This window comes from Siphateles boraxobius, unplaced genomic scaffold (genome assembly GCF_051911475.1).
Source record: "Siphateles boraxobius isolate OS27281-9 unplaced genomic scaffold, OSU_SipBor_1 12, whole genome shotgun sequence".
Taxonomy (NCBI): Eukaryota; Metazoa; Chordata; class Actinopteri; order Cypriniformes; family Leuciscidae; genus Siphateles; species Siphateles boraxobius.
The window spans coordinates 19,887,005-19,903,199 of record NW_027508722.1 but is presented as its reverse complement, the minus strand read 5'-3'; positions in this window follow the sequence as shown (position 1 = coordinate 19,903,199).

Here is a 16,195-nt window from a genome sequence, read left to right as displayed (position 1 = left end):
AGTGCATGGGATTTTTTTTTTAAAGCAAACATGTGAAGCTTAAGATTTTATAAAAGTATTTAGATTAATTCTTCTAACATGTGTGATATTTGAGATCTAAAGTTGTTCTTGTCATTTTTAGGGTTTTATGCATTATATTGTCAATATGTTTCCAAAACAAAGTTGTAACATTTTGTATAAATTTACACAGAACAATTGTTGTTGTTTTTCACACCTAGGTCATGTTAACACATTTTTTTCATCTTGTTTCTGCAATAATGATACAGTGTGGATTTTAACATGTACAGACTGGCCCCATTCATTACTATTGTAAGTGATTCACTGTTAAACTTTTTTTTTTAAAGAAAGTAAGAAAATTAATTTTTTGTGGTAATCAACGTTATGCCACAAGTGCTGTGGCATTGAGTTTAACTTATTGAACCTGGAATAATCCTTTAAATGTAAATAAGTGTTTGCCTAGTTATAAAGGCAAATAGAACATTGGAAATCACCTGTTGTAAGAAGTTGTGGCCTTATGGATTATTGGTGAGCCATGAAATAAAAATTAGTTTCATTGTGCATAACATTAACCACATGTTGTAACAGTTTGTCCCAGGATGAAGAACACAGACAAAGTAGTTTAAATAGAAACGTTTATTAATCAAAGAGGTAACCCTAACTAAAGAGGAACTTAAATACACAGAGATGATGAACCAAATACAGGTGTTAATGAATATCCATGGTAACCAATGACTGGCGGGAACAAAGGAACACAGTAAACAAGTAACTAAGCAGACTGAGTGAAAACGAAAACAGAATGTATGAGACGCATGTCAGTTTACTCCAGGGATTCTTAAATGTGAAAATGGCTTACAACCACGTACAGTGTAATGTGCAATGTTTCATGGTTTCTTGTTTGTACAGAGTCCTACTCCTGAATTATATTTTAAAGGGCACCTATTATGCCCCTTTTTACTAGATGTTATTTTGGTCTCGGGTGTCCCCAGAATGTATTTGTGAAGTTTCAGCACAAAATACCCCACAGTTAATTTATTATAACCATTTGAAAATGTCATTTTTGGGGCCTGTTTTAAAAAGAGCTGTTTTGGTGTGTACCACCTTAAATGTAAATGAGCTGCATATCCCCGCCCTGCCTTTGGATGAGGGCGTAACTTGCAAACCTATGGGAATAAACCGTCGGTAGAAGAGAATGGCTGAGAGTGAGAGAACACGCTGTTTTGTATGTCATTCAGCCGTACATGTTTGATGCGGAATCAGACCCAGATGATGAAGAGACTCCGGCAGAAGAAACACAAATGAGAATGGACCAGGACGTCTCGGAATGGTTATTTGATACATTTATGTACTTATAGAGTTGTAATCGCGCCCCCTTTGCTATGGATGTGCAACACACACAAACTGTGATAACGTTGGCGCAATTTTTTGAAACTACAAACACAAATACTGTGATAACGTTTGCTACGTACAAACGAAATTACATTTATGTGATGTTTCTGTCTGCACGCCAATATCCCTCGTTCTACAGCTTAATGTCGATGTGCTGGCCTTTGTATAAACATAGCTGTACTGATACTGACTATTGTAACAGTCAGCCAACAGAGGGCGCCGTTAAGCGGTGTTGCTTCATGTTGCTTGTTAACGGAGTTTGAGCAATAAAGCACTCTGGAGAATGGCAGTCTATGTGTACAGTCCAGTCAATACATGGTACCAGGAGTAAACTCGTAAAACATGAGTGTAATGAATTATATACGCCCACCGGACGAGTTGAAGCTGACGGGTAACGTCCACGCAAACTGGAAAGCCTTTAGGCAAAGTTTTGAGCTTTATTTGTTAGCCATTGGGCTTGACGAACGATGAAATGATCGACGGAAGATAGCTCTGTTGCTAACTGTAGCTGGTCGGGCTGCGCTGGATGTATACAACACGTTCGTCTTTTCGGAAGAGGAAAGAGACACGCTGCCCGCAGTACTGAGCAAGTTTGAGGATTACTGCACGTCGAGAAAGAATTAAACATATGAACGGTATGTCTTCAGGAACAGAATGCAAAAAGAGACTGAATCAATAGAACAGTATGTGACAGACTTGCGCCTTAAGAGTCAATCCTGCAATTTCGGCACACTGTGCGACTCCATGATAAGGGATCAAATTGTAATAGGAGTGCAGGACAAGAGAGTAAGGATGCTGTTATTAAAAGAAACAGAACTTACCATTGAGAAAGCAGTTGGTATTTGTCAGGCTGCAGAAAGTACGAAGATGCAATTGAAATCGTTTGAAAACGAAAGTGAAACTGCTGCTGTTGATACGGTGCAAAAACACAAAAAAAGATTTGATAAGCGACAGACACAAAAATCCAAATGGAAACCACAGGGCAGAGACTGTGAGAGATGTGGAAGTAAACATGCTCCCAAAGAATGTCCAGCTTATGGCAAAGAATGTCGAAAGTGTGGAGGAAAAAATCATTTTGCCAGGTCCTGTCTCACAAAGAAAAGGGTACATGTCGTCGGACAGAAACGAGAAGAAAGTGACAGTGAGGACGGAGAACCACTGTATGTCGAAGCAGCAATTCTGACTAATATGGACAGTAATGATGATGAATGGATAGCACCTTTGATGGTGGATGGTGTGACAGTGCCAATGAAAATCGACACAGGTGCACAAGTAAATGTTCTGCCGAGAAAATACTACAATAAGATGAACGTTAAGCCAAAAGTGAGACCAAAGAAATTGGACTTAAGGGCATTTAACGATCAGCCGATTCCACATATGGGTGTTTTCAGAGCGAGTCTTTCAGGAGAAGGACGCACCATAAATGCACTGTTTGTTCTAGGAGAGGAGGATAGACAGCCGATTTTAGGTCTGAAAGCAAGTGAAGGACTTGGGCTTATAAAGAGAGTTCATGTCATTGATAGCGCTTTAGTGACCACTAGGGGCGCAGCACACAGCAAACGGATGGACATATGTGCTGATTCTACCGCTGAGATAATGAGGGAGTACAAGGATGTGTTCCAGGGTATCGGTTGCTTACCTAATCAGTACAAAATACGGCTGAAAGAAAATGCAGAACCGGTTATCCATGCAGCAAGAAAAGTGCCATTAGCCCTGAAAGAAAGACTGAGAAAAGAACTGAAATCCTTGATAGACAAAGGGATAGTGAGAAAAGTAGAAGAACCTACTGACTGGGTTAATTCTCTCGTCATTGTGGAAAAAAAGAACGGTGATTTGAGACTTTGTATCGATCCAAGAGATCTGAACAAATGGATCAAAAGAGAGCACTATAGGCTGCCAACTAAATCAGACATCACAAGCGCAATGGCTGGTGCACAGTTCTTTTCCAAGCTTGATGCATCATCAGGGTTCTACCAAGTTAAACTGGATGAGGAAAGTGCAGCATTGTGCACATTTAACACTGCCTTTGGTAGACATTGCTTCCTACGTATGCCTTTTGGAATTGCCTCAGCTCCAGAGGTTTTCCACAGGACAGTACAACAAATGTTCGATGGCATGGAAGGTGTGGGAGTCTTTCTTGATGATGTAGTCGTATGGGGTGCTACAAGGGCAGAACATGATGAGCGACTGAGAAAAGTGATGGCACGAGCACGAAAAGCAGGACTGAAACTGAACAAGCAAAAGTGTCAGTTTGGGGTGAGAGACATTACTTACCTGGGAGACAGATTATCTGCTGCAGGGATACAGCCAGACCCTGAAAAAATAAGAGCTATAAAAGAAATGCCACAACCCAAAGAAAAGACAGAGCTGCATCGTGCATTAGGCTTAGTCAACTATGTGGGAAGATTTATTCCAAATCTGTCGGCTAACACGAAGGCATTGCGCAGCTTGCTGGAAAGCGGAACTGAGTGGCGATGGGAGCATGAACATGTGACTGAATGGGACATGCTCAAGAACAGCTTAGTTAAAGAACCGGTGCTAAAATTCTTTGATCCTGAGCTTCCAGTGAAAGTATCTACTGATGCTTCAAAAGATGGACTTGGAGCAGTTCTGCTTCAAAAACATGACTTGGCATGGTTTCCAGTGGCATATGCATCACGAACGATGACTGAGGCTGAAAGAAACTATGCACAAATAGAGAAAGAGACATTAGGAGCAGTTTTCGGATGTGAAAAGTTCCATGAATACATTTATGGAAGAGAAGTGGTATTAGAGACTGATCATAAACCACTGATAGCGATCTCAACAAAGGCACTAGGAGATGCTCCTCCTCGCATCCAACGGTTAATGCTCCGTCTCCAGAAATACAGTCTGACGTTTGAGTTCACTCCAGGGAAGCACCTGGTGATGGCAGATGCACTCAGCAGAGCATCTTTGAGCCATACAGGATCAAGTAACATAGAACATGATGTTCAGGTTCATGTAGACTGCATACAAAAACACCTACCAGTGTCTGAGGATAAATGGAGACAGATTGCTGAAGCAACGGCAGACGACCGTGAGCTACAAGCTGTAATAGACAAAATCCACCTGCCAGGAGATCAGAGGTTGACAAACCCATATCAGAGCATTAAAGACGAGCTGTCAGTTGTGCATGGTGTGCTCTTGAGAGGCGAACGGATTGTCATACCTACCTCCATGCGCTCACAAATGGCAAAACTCACGCATGAGGGACACTTAGTCATTGAGAAATGCAAGAGACGTGCAAGAGTTTTGATGTATTGGCCACACATGAATAAGGACATTGAAGCACTGGTGCAGCGCTGCGAGACATGTCAGCGGCACAGGTACCAGCAACCTAAGGAACCCCTGATGGCCCACAGTAAACCTGAGGAACCATGGAGAAAGGTCGGTACAGACTTATTTCACCTAGCAGGGAGGGACTACCTTGTCATCATGGACTACAAGTCAAACTATCCAGAGCTGGCGATGCTGACAAATACAACAGCACAACAGGTGATAAAACACACTAAAGCCATCTTCGCAAGACATGGAATTCCGGTGACTGTGGTGAGTGACAACGGACCACAGTTCAGCAGTCAGGACTACAGGGACTTTGCGGAGACTTATGGGTTTGAACATGTAACATCAAGTCCACTGTACCCGCAGTCAAACGGCTTGGCTGAAAAAGGAGTGCAGATTGTAAAGCGTCTGCTAAAGAAAGCTGCTGAGACAGGAGAGGATCCTTATTTAGCACTGCTAAACTACAGAGCATCCCCTCTTGAATGTGGACAGTCTCCAGGAGAAATTCTCATGAACAGGAAGCTGAGAACACGGCTACCCTCAGCAGAACACCTGGACTGAGTTGAGTGGGGGACGGAGGGGGGTGACTCTGGGACGCTAGAGTCACTGTCGAGCCCTCTTGAGGTGTCGTGGGCTAGCCGACGAAACACTGAGGATGGAAGGTGCCCACTTGAAGACCCTAGAGATGTTCCCTACTCCGCTCAATCCAGAGGGTTGTTATGGGGTGACCGCACTGTGGTTGCAGCCGTTGTGTGTGCTGACGCGCAAATACACTATTAACACCAGACAGAAGGAGATTCACGTCACCAGATGGAAAGAAGCGTAAATGGATGGAGAAGCATAGGTTACTGTAAAGCTACGTCTTAGTTGGTGCTTATCTTGGCGAAAGCCGAGTCCAAATCAGCATGAAGTTTTAACATCTACTCTCGTGTAATGGAAATCATCAAGATCTGGATACGTCCAGTAACTGCGGTGAATAGTGCTGCTGGCAACAAGAGAAAGACCTTGTGACAGCCTGGAGAGACAGCTGACAGGAGGAAAGAGACCCCAATGGGGCTGGTAAGGGTTAGCTACCCTTGTCGGCAGTATCCAGCTCTGTGTTTACAGGATGCTGGAGACATCCGCCCAAGGCTTCTGAAAAATTAAAGAGGAAAATACCCCTAGAGTCTGCGAGAGCAGGGGCGGAAGATGACTCAATGGTGGACAACATGGTTAACGACTTTGGAATGGAAACGGATATGAGTATGGAGAGTACTTCACAAAAGACTAGTTCAGGTTCAGCAGTTAGCAAAGCCATTGAACTCCAAGCTTGTGTCTGTGGCTGGAGCAAGGCGACAACGGTCAGGGGTTTGAAGATTCATCAAGGGAAAATGAAATGCTTGAGGGAGAAGGGACAAGGGCCTCGCATTGATCAGTACTTCTTACGGAGTCAGTCAAGTCAGTCGAATGAAATCCAGCGACAGGAAGCAAACCACAGTTCGCAGGATATCAGCACCCCTGTCATAGAGGAGATGAGGGTTTGCACAGTTAGTGATGAACACATTGATTCTTGTGAACCCGGTCAGACTAACCAGCATAAGAGAGAAAAGAACCTCAACGGGCATAGGGCTGGAGTTAGATGGCCAAGAGCTAGTGAGAAAACTGCATGGGACACGGTAAACACAGATCTATGCTTTGCATTGGAAAGATTAACTGGTACAGTTGAAAAGAAGCTGGATAAATTTGGGGACATCATTTACGCATATGGAAGTGAGAGGTTTGGTGTGGAAAAAAGGAAGGAAAAAGTACAAACTACTCCTGGATTGTCTAGACGGCAGCAGAAAATTGAAGGGTTAGTTAGAGAAAGGAGACAGCTGAGGAAGCAATGGAAAAGAGCGGAACAAAGTCAGAAGGAGGGACTCAATCTCTTACAAAGGGCCATAAAAGATAAGCTTGCAACATTACGCAGAGCTGAGCGCCTACGGAAACGCTACAAAAAGAAGGAACGTGCGAGGGCTAATTTCTATAAAGATCCATTCAAATTCATAAAGAAGTTATTCACCAGTGAGAAGAATGGCACTTTAAAAGCATCTAGGGTTGAGCTAGAGAGATATTTGGAGGAAACGCATACAGATGCAAAAAGGCATGAGCCTATGTCAATTCCGTCAGACATCCCACCTGTCAATCCACCAGAATACCAAATGGAGGTCTGTGCACCTAAGTGGAAAGAGATAGAGCAGGTTGTGAGAAAGGCAAGGGCTTCATCATCTCCAGGGCCTAATGGAGTTCCGTACAGAGTGTACAAGAGTGCTTCAGGTGTTCTAAGGATTCTGTGGAAATTGATAAAAGTGGCTTGGGAAAAGCAGGTTATACCTAGATCATGGCGCCGAGCAGGGGGAGTCTTTATACCCAAAGAAAAAGATCCTACAAGCATCAGTCAGTTTCGCCCTATTTCACTATTAAACGTCGAAGGCAAAATTTTCTTCAGCATTATTGCTCAGAGATTGTCAACCTACCTATTAAAGAATGGCTTCATTGACACTTCAGTTCAAAAAGCGGGCATTCCAGGATTCTCAGGATGCTTAGAACATATCAGTGTTATCTGGCAACGAATACAATCAGCTAAAAAGGAGAGGAAGGAGCTCCACGTGACATTCCTGGATTTGGCTAATGCATATGGTTCAGTGCCACATGAGCTTCTTTGGGCATCATTTGATTTTTTCAGGGTACCGATGTCGATAACAAATTTAGTGAAAGCCTATTTTGGAGATTTGCAATTTAGTTTCTCAACTCCAGAATTCAGCACTACATGGCAATGCTTAGAGGTTGGAATAATGGCAGGATGCACCATTTCTCCACTGGCTTTTACCATGGCAATGGAAGTAATCATTAGGGCATCAAAATGGGTAGTAGGAGGAGAGCGCTTGGCTTCTGGGATGCGACTACCACCAATCAGAGCATACATGGATGACATGACAACCATGACTACAACGGTAGCCTGCACTAATCGGTTATTGGGGAAGTTAACAGATAATATTGAATGGGCACGAATGCAATTTAAGCCCTCTAAATCAAGGAGCATCTCAATAGTTAAAGGCAAGGTAGTAGATAAAATATTCTTCATTAATGGTGAGGCAATACCAACAGTTTCTCAGAAGCCAGTGAAGAGTCTAGGGAGATGGTACGATGGGGATCTAAAGGACACAGTTCGAGTGGGAGAAGTTAGACGACAAGCAGTGGAAGGGTTGAAGAGCATAAACAGCTGTGCTCTACCAGGCAAACTAAAACTCTGGTGCTTTCAGTTTGGTCTACTGCCAAGGTTGCTGTGGCCACTGACTGTGTACGAGGTTTCTTTGACAACAGTGGATAAGCTGGAAGCGTTAATAAGTTCATACATCAGGAAATGGTTGGGAGTTCCACGCTGCCTCAGCAGAGTGGGACTTTATAGTAAAGGAGTATTGCAGCTGCCAGTCTCTGCTTTAACCGAGGAGTTTAAGTGTGCCAAGGTCAGACTGGAAATGACTTTAGCAGAGTCACACGACAAATGTGTAAGGGAGGCAGCCCCTGTGGTAAAAACTGGTAGAAAGTGGTCAGCAAAGAAATCTGTAGTAGAGGCAAAGGCTGACCTTCAAATTGGGGATATCGTGGGACAGGTACAGCATGGAAGAGGGGGTTTTGGGCTCAGTTTAGCTCCTCCTAAATGGCACAAGGCAGGCCCAGGTCAAAGGAGGAAGCTGGTAGTCAACGAGGTGCGAAAGCAGGAGGAGAGGATGAGATGTATAAAGGCCATTTCCCAGGCCAAGCAGGGAGAGTGGATGAGATGGGAGAGTGTGGAACAACGAAAAATGGGCTGGCAAGACCTTTGGTCAATGGAAGAGAGTAGGATCAGTTTCCTTATTAGGTCAACATATGATGTTCTCCCATCACCGCAGAACCTAAACCTCTGGGTAGGAGAGGATCCCTCTTGTCCTTTGTGTTCATCACCTGCCACATTAAGGCACATTTTGACAGGATGTAAGGTGGCTCTTAGCCAAGGTCGGTTTACTTGGCGCCATGACCAAGTATTGCGATGTTTGGCTTTAGCATTGGAAGGCAAGCGTAGTATGACCAATAAGTTGCCGCCTGTTCTAGCAAAACATTACACGCAGAAGACAATATTCCTCCGCCCAGGCGAGCAACCACCAAGAAAAGGTGCTAACACCAATTCTCGCCCAGGACAACTGGAAGCTGCTAGGGACTGGAAGATGCTGGCTGATCTTGATCAACGGCTTATTTTTCCACCTGAGATTGCCACCACTAACCTACGACCAGATATTGTTTTGTGGTCTGGATCAGCACGCATTGTTCAACTGATAGAGTTAACAGTGCCATGGGAGGATGCGGTAGATGAGGCATATGAGAGGAAGAAATTGCGGTATGCTCATCTGGCCACTGAAGCAGAACAGCGAGGATGGAGAGTCCAGGTTTATGCAGTGGAAGTGGGTTGTCGAGGTTTTGTGGCACACTCTACAACCCGGTTCCTCAGAGACGTCGGATTCAGTGGTCAAGAGTTGCGTCGCACAGTAAAGAACTTATCTGAAGCAGCAGAAAGGAGCAGCAACTGGCTGTGGTTGAGACGGAAAGATTCTAGCTGGCTGAGTACAGGCCGCCATGCTACGGTTTCGTAGAATTCTTGAAAACTTGAAGGGTGTTGGTTTATTTGTATAGGTTGTATAGTATTTACAGTCATTACGTTCCTGTGTATATTGCGTGAATGACGGGATGTTGGGCAGATATTGTGTTTTGCGCTAGGTGGTATGCCATACGGAACCGTTGCCGCTGAAACTGCATATTAACGCACCAGTGGGGCTCGACAGCCTTAGTCAAACGGGTTGGCGCGTATGGTTGGGTTGCGGAGAGATTGTGAGATTGTGGTTAGGTCTCAGCAGCACTGTTGGTTTATTTGTAGAGGTTGTATAGTATTTACAGTCATTACGTTCCTCTGTATATTGCGTGAATGACGGGTGGTTGGGCAGATATTGTGATTTGCGGTAGGTGATATGCCATACGGAACCGTTGCCACTGAAACTGCATATTAACGCACCAGTGGGGCTCGACAGCCTTAGTCAAACGGGTTGGCGCGTATGGTTGGGTTGCGGAGAGATTTTGAGATTGTGGTTAGGTCTCAGCAGCACTGTTGGTTTATTTGTAGAGGTTGTATAGTATTTACAGTCATTACGTTCCTGTGTATATTGCGTGAATGACGGGTGGTTGGGCAGATATTGTGTTTTGCGGTAGGTGCTATGCCATACAGAACCGTTGCCACTGAAACTGCATATTAACGCACCAGTGGGGCTCGACAGCCTTAGTCAAACGGGTTGGCGCGTATGGTTGGGTTGCGGTGAGATTGTGGTTAGGTCTCAGCAGCAACTGTTGGTTTATTTGTATAGGTTGTATAGTATTTACAGTTATTACGTTTTTGTGTATATTGCGTGAATGACGGGTGGTTGGGCAGATATTGTGTTTTGTGGTAGGTGGTATGCCATACGGAACCGTTGCCACTGAAACTGCATATTAACGCACCAGTGGGGCTCGACAGCCTTAGTCAAACGGGTTGGCGCGTATGGTTGGGTTGCGGAGAGATTGTGAGATTGTGGTTAGGTCTCAGCAGCAAGAGGGAAGTAGAGGTCAGTAAGCTGGGCTGAGTTGAGTGGGGGACGGAGGGGGGTGACTCTAGGACGCCAGAGTCACTGTCGAGCCCTCTTGAGGTGTCGTGGGCTAGTCGACGAAACACTGAGGACGGAAGGTGCCCACTTGAAGACCCTAGAGATGTTCCCTACTCCGCTCAATCCAGAGGGTTGTTATGGGGGACCGCACTGTGGTTGCAGCCGTTGTGTGTGCTGATGCGCAATACACTGTATTAACACCAGACAGAAGATTCACGTCACCAGATGGAAAGAAGCGTAAATGGATGGAGAAGCATAGGTTACTGTAAAGCTACGTCTTAGTTGGTGATTATCTTGGCGAAAGCCGAGTACAAATCAGCATGAAGTTTTAACATCTACTCTCGTGTAATGGAAATCATTTATTAAAATCTGCACATCACTTTGTCTGTTGGTCATCACCACAGTATCATCGGCATAGGCTGACAAAAAAAGGTTAATAATAAGGTTAATAATACAAACCACTTAATTGACCTCTTATTAGTTAAAGCAATGGCTCAAAAGACAATGAATACAACATTCCAGACAAGGAGCAACCTTGTCTGATACCTCTGAGAACCTAAAAAGGAGCACATAAGCCACCATTTATTTTCAGTGTCTCAACGTCACAATAGAGTACCCTAATCATGTCTACAACGTTTTTACAAATATCAAAAGCTGTTAAAGCACTCACAAATATAAGAGCTCTACTCGATCAAAAGACTTCTCCTAATCCAAAGATATCAAGCCACAAACTAAATTTAACAATTTAGAGACTTAAATAATATCTTGAATTATTGTCGAATATCTACCAGGGAGACACTATGACTGGTCCGGATGGATAACCTGACCCAACACTCCAGCCAATCTGTTAACCAATGCCTTAGAAAGCATTTTATAGTCGCTATATATAAGCGAGACAGGGCGCCAGTTCTTAATATCTGTAGGGTCCCCTTTTTTTGGAATAAGAGTGATCACAGCAACTCAATGGCAACCCACCCTTCGACAGGTAAGTACCTTAAGTACCTACAGCAGATCTAATCCCACTCCAACCAAAAAGCCTTATAGAAGTCAACTGGGAGGCCATCCACTCCTGGTGCCCTCCCAGACTCCATGCTTTGCAGGGCCTTATAGAGCTTTTCCAGGGTCAGCACTCCTTCGAGTGATACAAAACTTACATTGTTTGAAAATATTGATTAGAATATTGATATAAAACAGATATCTATCTATAAATTACAGTAACGTGTGTCTGTCTGTATGTCTGTTAATCGCATATCTCTCGAACCGTTAGTCCGATGGATCTCAAACTTGACGGGTGTCTCGCTACGGGCACGAGTAAGTGCAGTGCCGAGTTTGACGTTGTTTGGATTAGAAATGTAAAAGATATCGTCAAATATATCGGTAAAAGAAGCACACATTGAAGTTGTGGTCTAAAAATAAACATTCTAACATTAGAGAGGGTTGTGGTTTAAAAGTATTGCAGCTGCCAGTCTCTGCTTTAACCGAGGAGTTTAAGTGTGCCAAGGTCAGACTGGAAATGACTTTTGCAGAGTCACGCGACAAATGTGTAAGGGAGGCAGCCCCTGTGGTAAAAACTGGTAGAAAGTGGTCAGCAAAGAAATCTGTAGTAGAGGCAAAGGCTGACCTTCAAATTGGGGATATCGTGGGACAGGTACAGCATGGAAGAGGGGGTTTTGGGCTCAGTTTAGCTCCTCCTAAATGGCACAAGGCAGGCCCAGGTCAAAGGAGGAAGCTGGTAGTCAACGAGGTGCGAAAGCAGGAGGAGAGGATGAGATGTATAAAGGCCATTTCCCAGGCCAAGCAGGGAGAGTGGATGAGATGGGAGAGTGTGGAACAACGAAAAATGGGCTGGCAAGACCTTTGGTCAATGGAAGAGAGTAGGATCAGTTTCCTTATTAGGTCAACATATGATGTTCTCACTGAAACTGCATATTAACGCACCAGTGGGGCTCGACAGCCTTAGTCAAACGGGTTGGCGCGTATGGTTGGGTTGCGGAGAGATTGTGAGATTGTGGTTAGGTCTCAGCAGCAAGAGGGAAGTAGAGGTCAGTAAGCTGGGCTGAGTTGAGTGGGGGACGGAGGGGGGTGACTCTAGGACGCCAGAGTCACTGTCGAGCCCTCTTGAGGTGTCGTGGGCTAGTCGACGAAACACTGAGGACGGAAGGTGCCCACTTGAAGACCCTAGAGATGTTCCCTACTCCGTTCAATCCAGAGGGTTGTTATGGGGGACCGCACTGTGGTTGCAGCCGTTGTGTGTGCTGATGCGCAATACACTGTATTAACACCAGACAGAAGATTCACGTCACCAGATGGAAAGAAGCGTAAATGGATGGAGAAGCATAGGTTACTGTAAAGCTACGTCTTAGTTGGTGATTATCTTGGCGAAAGCCGAGTACAAATCAGCATGAAGTTTTAACATCTACTCTCGTGTAATGGAAATCATTTATTAAAATCTGCACATCACTTTGTCTGTTGGTCATCACCACAATATCATCGGCATAGGCTGACAAAAAAAGGTTAATAATAAGGTTAATAATACAAACCACTTAATTGACCTCTTATTAGTTAAAGCAATGGCTCAAAAGACAATGAATACAACATTCCAGACAAGGAGCAACCTTGTCTGATACCTCTGAGAACCTAAAAAGGAGCACATAAGCCACCATTTATTTTCAGTGTCTCAACGTCACAATAGAGTACCCTAATCATGTCTACAACGTTTATACAAATATCAAAAGCTGTTAAAGCACTCACAAATATAAGAGCTCTACTCGATCAAAAGACTTCTCCTAATCCAAAGATATCAAGCCACAAACTAAATTTAACAATTTAGAGACTTAAAAAATATCTTGAATTATTGTCGAATATCTACCAGGGAGACACTATGACTGGTCCGGATGGATAACCTGACCCAACACTCCAGCCAATCTGTTAACCAATGCCTTAGAAAGCATTTTATAGTCGCTATATATAAGCGAGACAGGGCGCCAGTTCTTAATATCTGTAGGGTCCCCTTTTTTTGGAATAAGAGTGATCACAGCAACTCAATGGCAACCCACCCTTCGACAGGTAAGTACCTTAAGTACCTACAGCAGATCTAATCCCACTCCAACCAAAAAGCCTTATAGAAGTCAACTGGGAGGCCATCCACTCCTGGTGCCCTCCCAGACTCCATGCTTTGCAGGGCCTTATAGAGCTTTTCCAGGGTCAGCACTCCTTCGAGTGATACAATACTTACATTGTTTGAAAATATTGATTAGAATATTGATATAAAACAGATATCTATCTATAAATTACAGTAACGTGTGTCTGTCTGTATGTCTGTTAATCGCATATCTCTCGAACCGTTAGTCCGATGGATCTCAAACTTGACGGGTGTCTCGCTACGGGCACGAGTAAGTGCAGTGCCGAGTTTGACGTTGTTTGGATTAGAAATGTAAAAGATATCGTCAAATATATCGGTAAAAGAAGCACACATTGAAGTTGTGGTCTAAAAATAAACATTCTAACATTAGAGAGGGTTGTGGTTTAAAAATTGTGGTTTAAAAATAAACATTCTGTCAGCTAAACATTAAAGGAGCTGTATGTAAGAAATTTATTTCAATTAATCATAAAATGGCCCTGATATGTCACTAGACATTAAGAAATCATGTTAATTTCAAATACTTATATCACTGACTGTGATTTGGTCTGATGCGCCACCCTCCTCCTATCTGCCAATCACGAAGTCGGTCGAATATTCATGACAGTCGAACAAAGTTATGCATGTTCGTGCAAAGTAACGTTACGTTAGCTCATATGGAGGAGGTGGGTCATCGAACTGAAAAGGTAAGGAATTGTTTCGGTAATAAAAACGGCGAGTCATCATTACTAACATTAGCAATGCATTGTCAGAGCCCGTTTCTCTGTCATTACGATGAGACGCTGAGGAAAACAACATTAGCACGCCCATTATTGTTTATCATGCAAGTTCTACAGCCAAAAATAATAGAATGACACGTAATCTTTCACATCACATATATCCTGCATGTATCCTGCAGCCTATCTGGCAACCTCGAGTCAGGGAGGAGGGAGAGGGGATACACCGCTCTACAGTAATTTGAAAGTGATTGCAGTACCAGTTTTGGCCACATTCTTACATACGGCTCCTTTAAGTCAGCTACACTGTTTACCTCTGAATATTGTAGTGGTTTAAAATAAACATTCTGTCAGCTAAACATTAAGTCAGCTACTGTTTACCTCTGAATATTGTACTGGTTTAAAAATAAACATTCTGTCAGCTATCTCTGAATAGTGTAGTAGTTTAAAAATAAACATTCTGTCAGCTAAACATTAAGTCAGCTACACTGTTTACTTCTGAATATTGTAGTTATTCAGAAGTAGTTAGTTGTCAGCAGTTAGTTATAAAGTTAAATTTTCCATATTTATTTTATGTCATTATGTACTGACACTGATACTGATCAGTATTTGCTTTCTACCATTCACAAATAAAAATGTCACTGAACTTTTGCTGTGTAATTGTAACAATAAGCACTCAAACACACCAAACCAACAATTAATAAATACACACACAAAAACAAATTTTGAACGGGCATATCTGTAATTCGCTGAAATCCAAACGTTCCCAATGGATTTCAAACTTGACAGGTGTCTTGCTACGAGCACGAGTAAGTGCATTGCCAAGTTTGACGTTGTTTGGATTAGAAATGCGAAACATATCGGTAAATATATCGTAAAAGAAGCACACATTGGCTTTTGCCGCTCTAGCCGCTGGCCACTCAAAATAAACATTCTGACATTAGAGGGTTGTGGTTTAAAAATATCTGAATATTATTTTATTCACGGCGATCATTTGTAGTAGCTTATTCACAAACTGTTTGTTCAAGAGTTCTCTGAGTTCACTGTGTCGCTGCTCCAGCCAAGGTCTGAACCTCCCCTGAATCGTTGCGCTTATTCATTTGTGGATGTTAACTGAATCTGTAAGTCAGCTACACTGTTTAATTCTGAATATTATATTTTATTCTGGTGCGCTTAACGTTATCATTTTCTCAGAGTTTAGGCTCCTGTGTTATAGTAGCCTAGGCTATTCAGCAACTCAAACATACCAAACCAACACACAAAAACGGGCATTTTGCACGGGCATTGCCCTAGTGTTTCAATTCTGCATATCGGAATTTTTGTGTAGGCTAGTCCACTGAAAGTGTACATAGGAATTTACTTTCATTCTACTTTACTCTTTCCCCACCATTGACTGAATGGTCAATGGTGGGGAATTTCCAGCTATCCATAGATGTGTTACACATAGGGCTGGGTTTCGATTCAAATTTCAAGAATCGATTCGATTCCGATTCTCAAGATCTTGAATCGATTATCATTATTCGATTCGATCCGATCTGATCTTCGAGATTTAGATAAGTGTTTTAGAAAAAAGCATTTTTTCCAGCTGTTACCTGAATTACAGGACTGTAGTTATGCAACATATTGATACTATTATTATAGACATTTAACTGCAAATTAATGGAGTTGATGGTTGTAAAGAACAATCCCCCTTCCAGAGTGTTGATACAACTGCTTTCACAAACTTGCACTGGTGCAGACGACAGAGGACGCAGAGGTATTTCAGCAGCAGTACTAGGGCTATAGAGATTAGGCTACCGCAATCTTGTAGTACCGCGCTACTGACAAGTCAACCGCAGAGGATTGCAAGTAACCGCAGCAACCGCGATATTCACGTTTTTTATAAGGCTATACCCTTCTTGTTTTGAGCTTCATGCATGTGTATTGAATGTTAAACAAGTTCATAATGATAACAAACAAGACTGTTT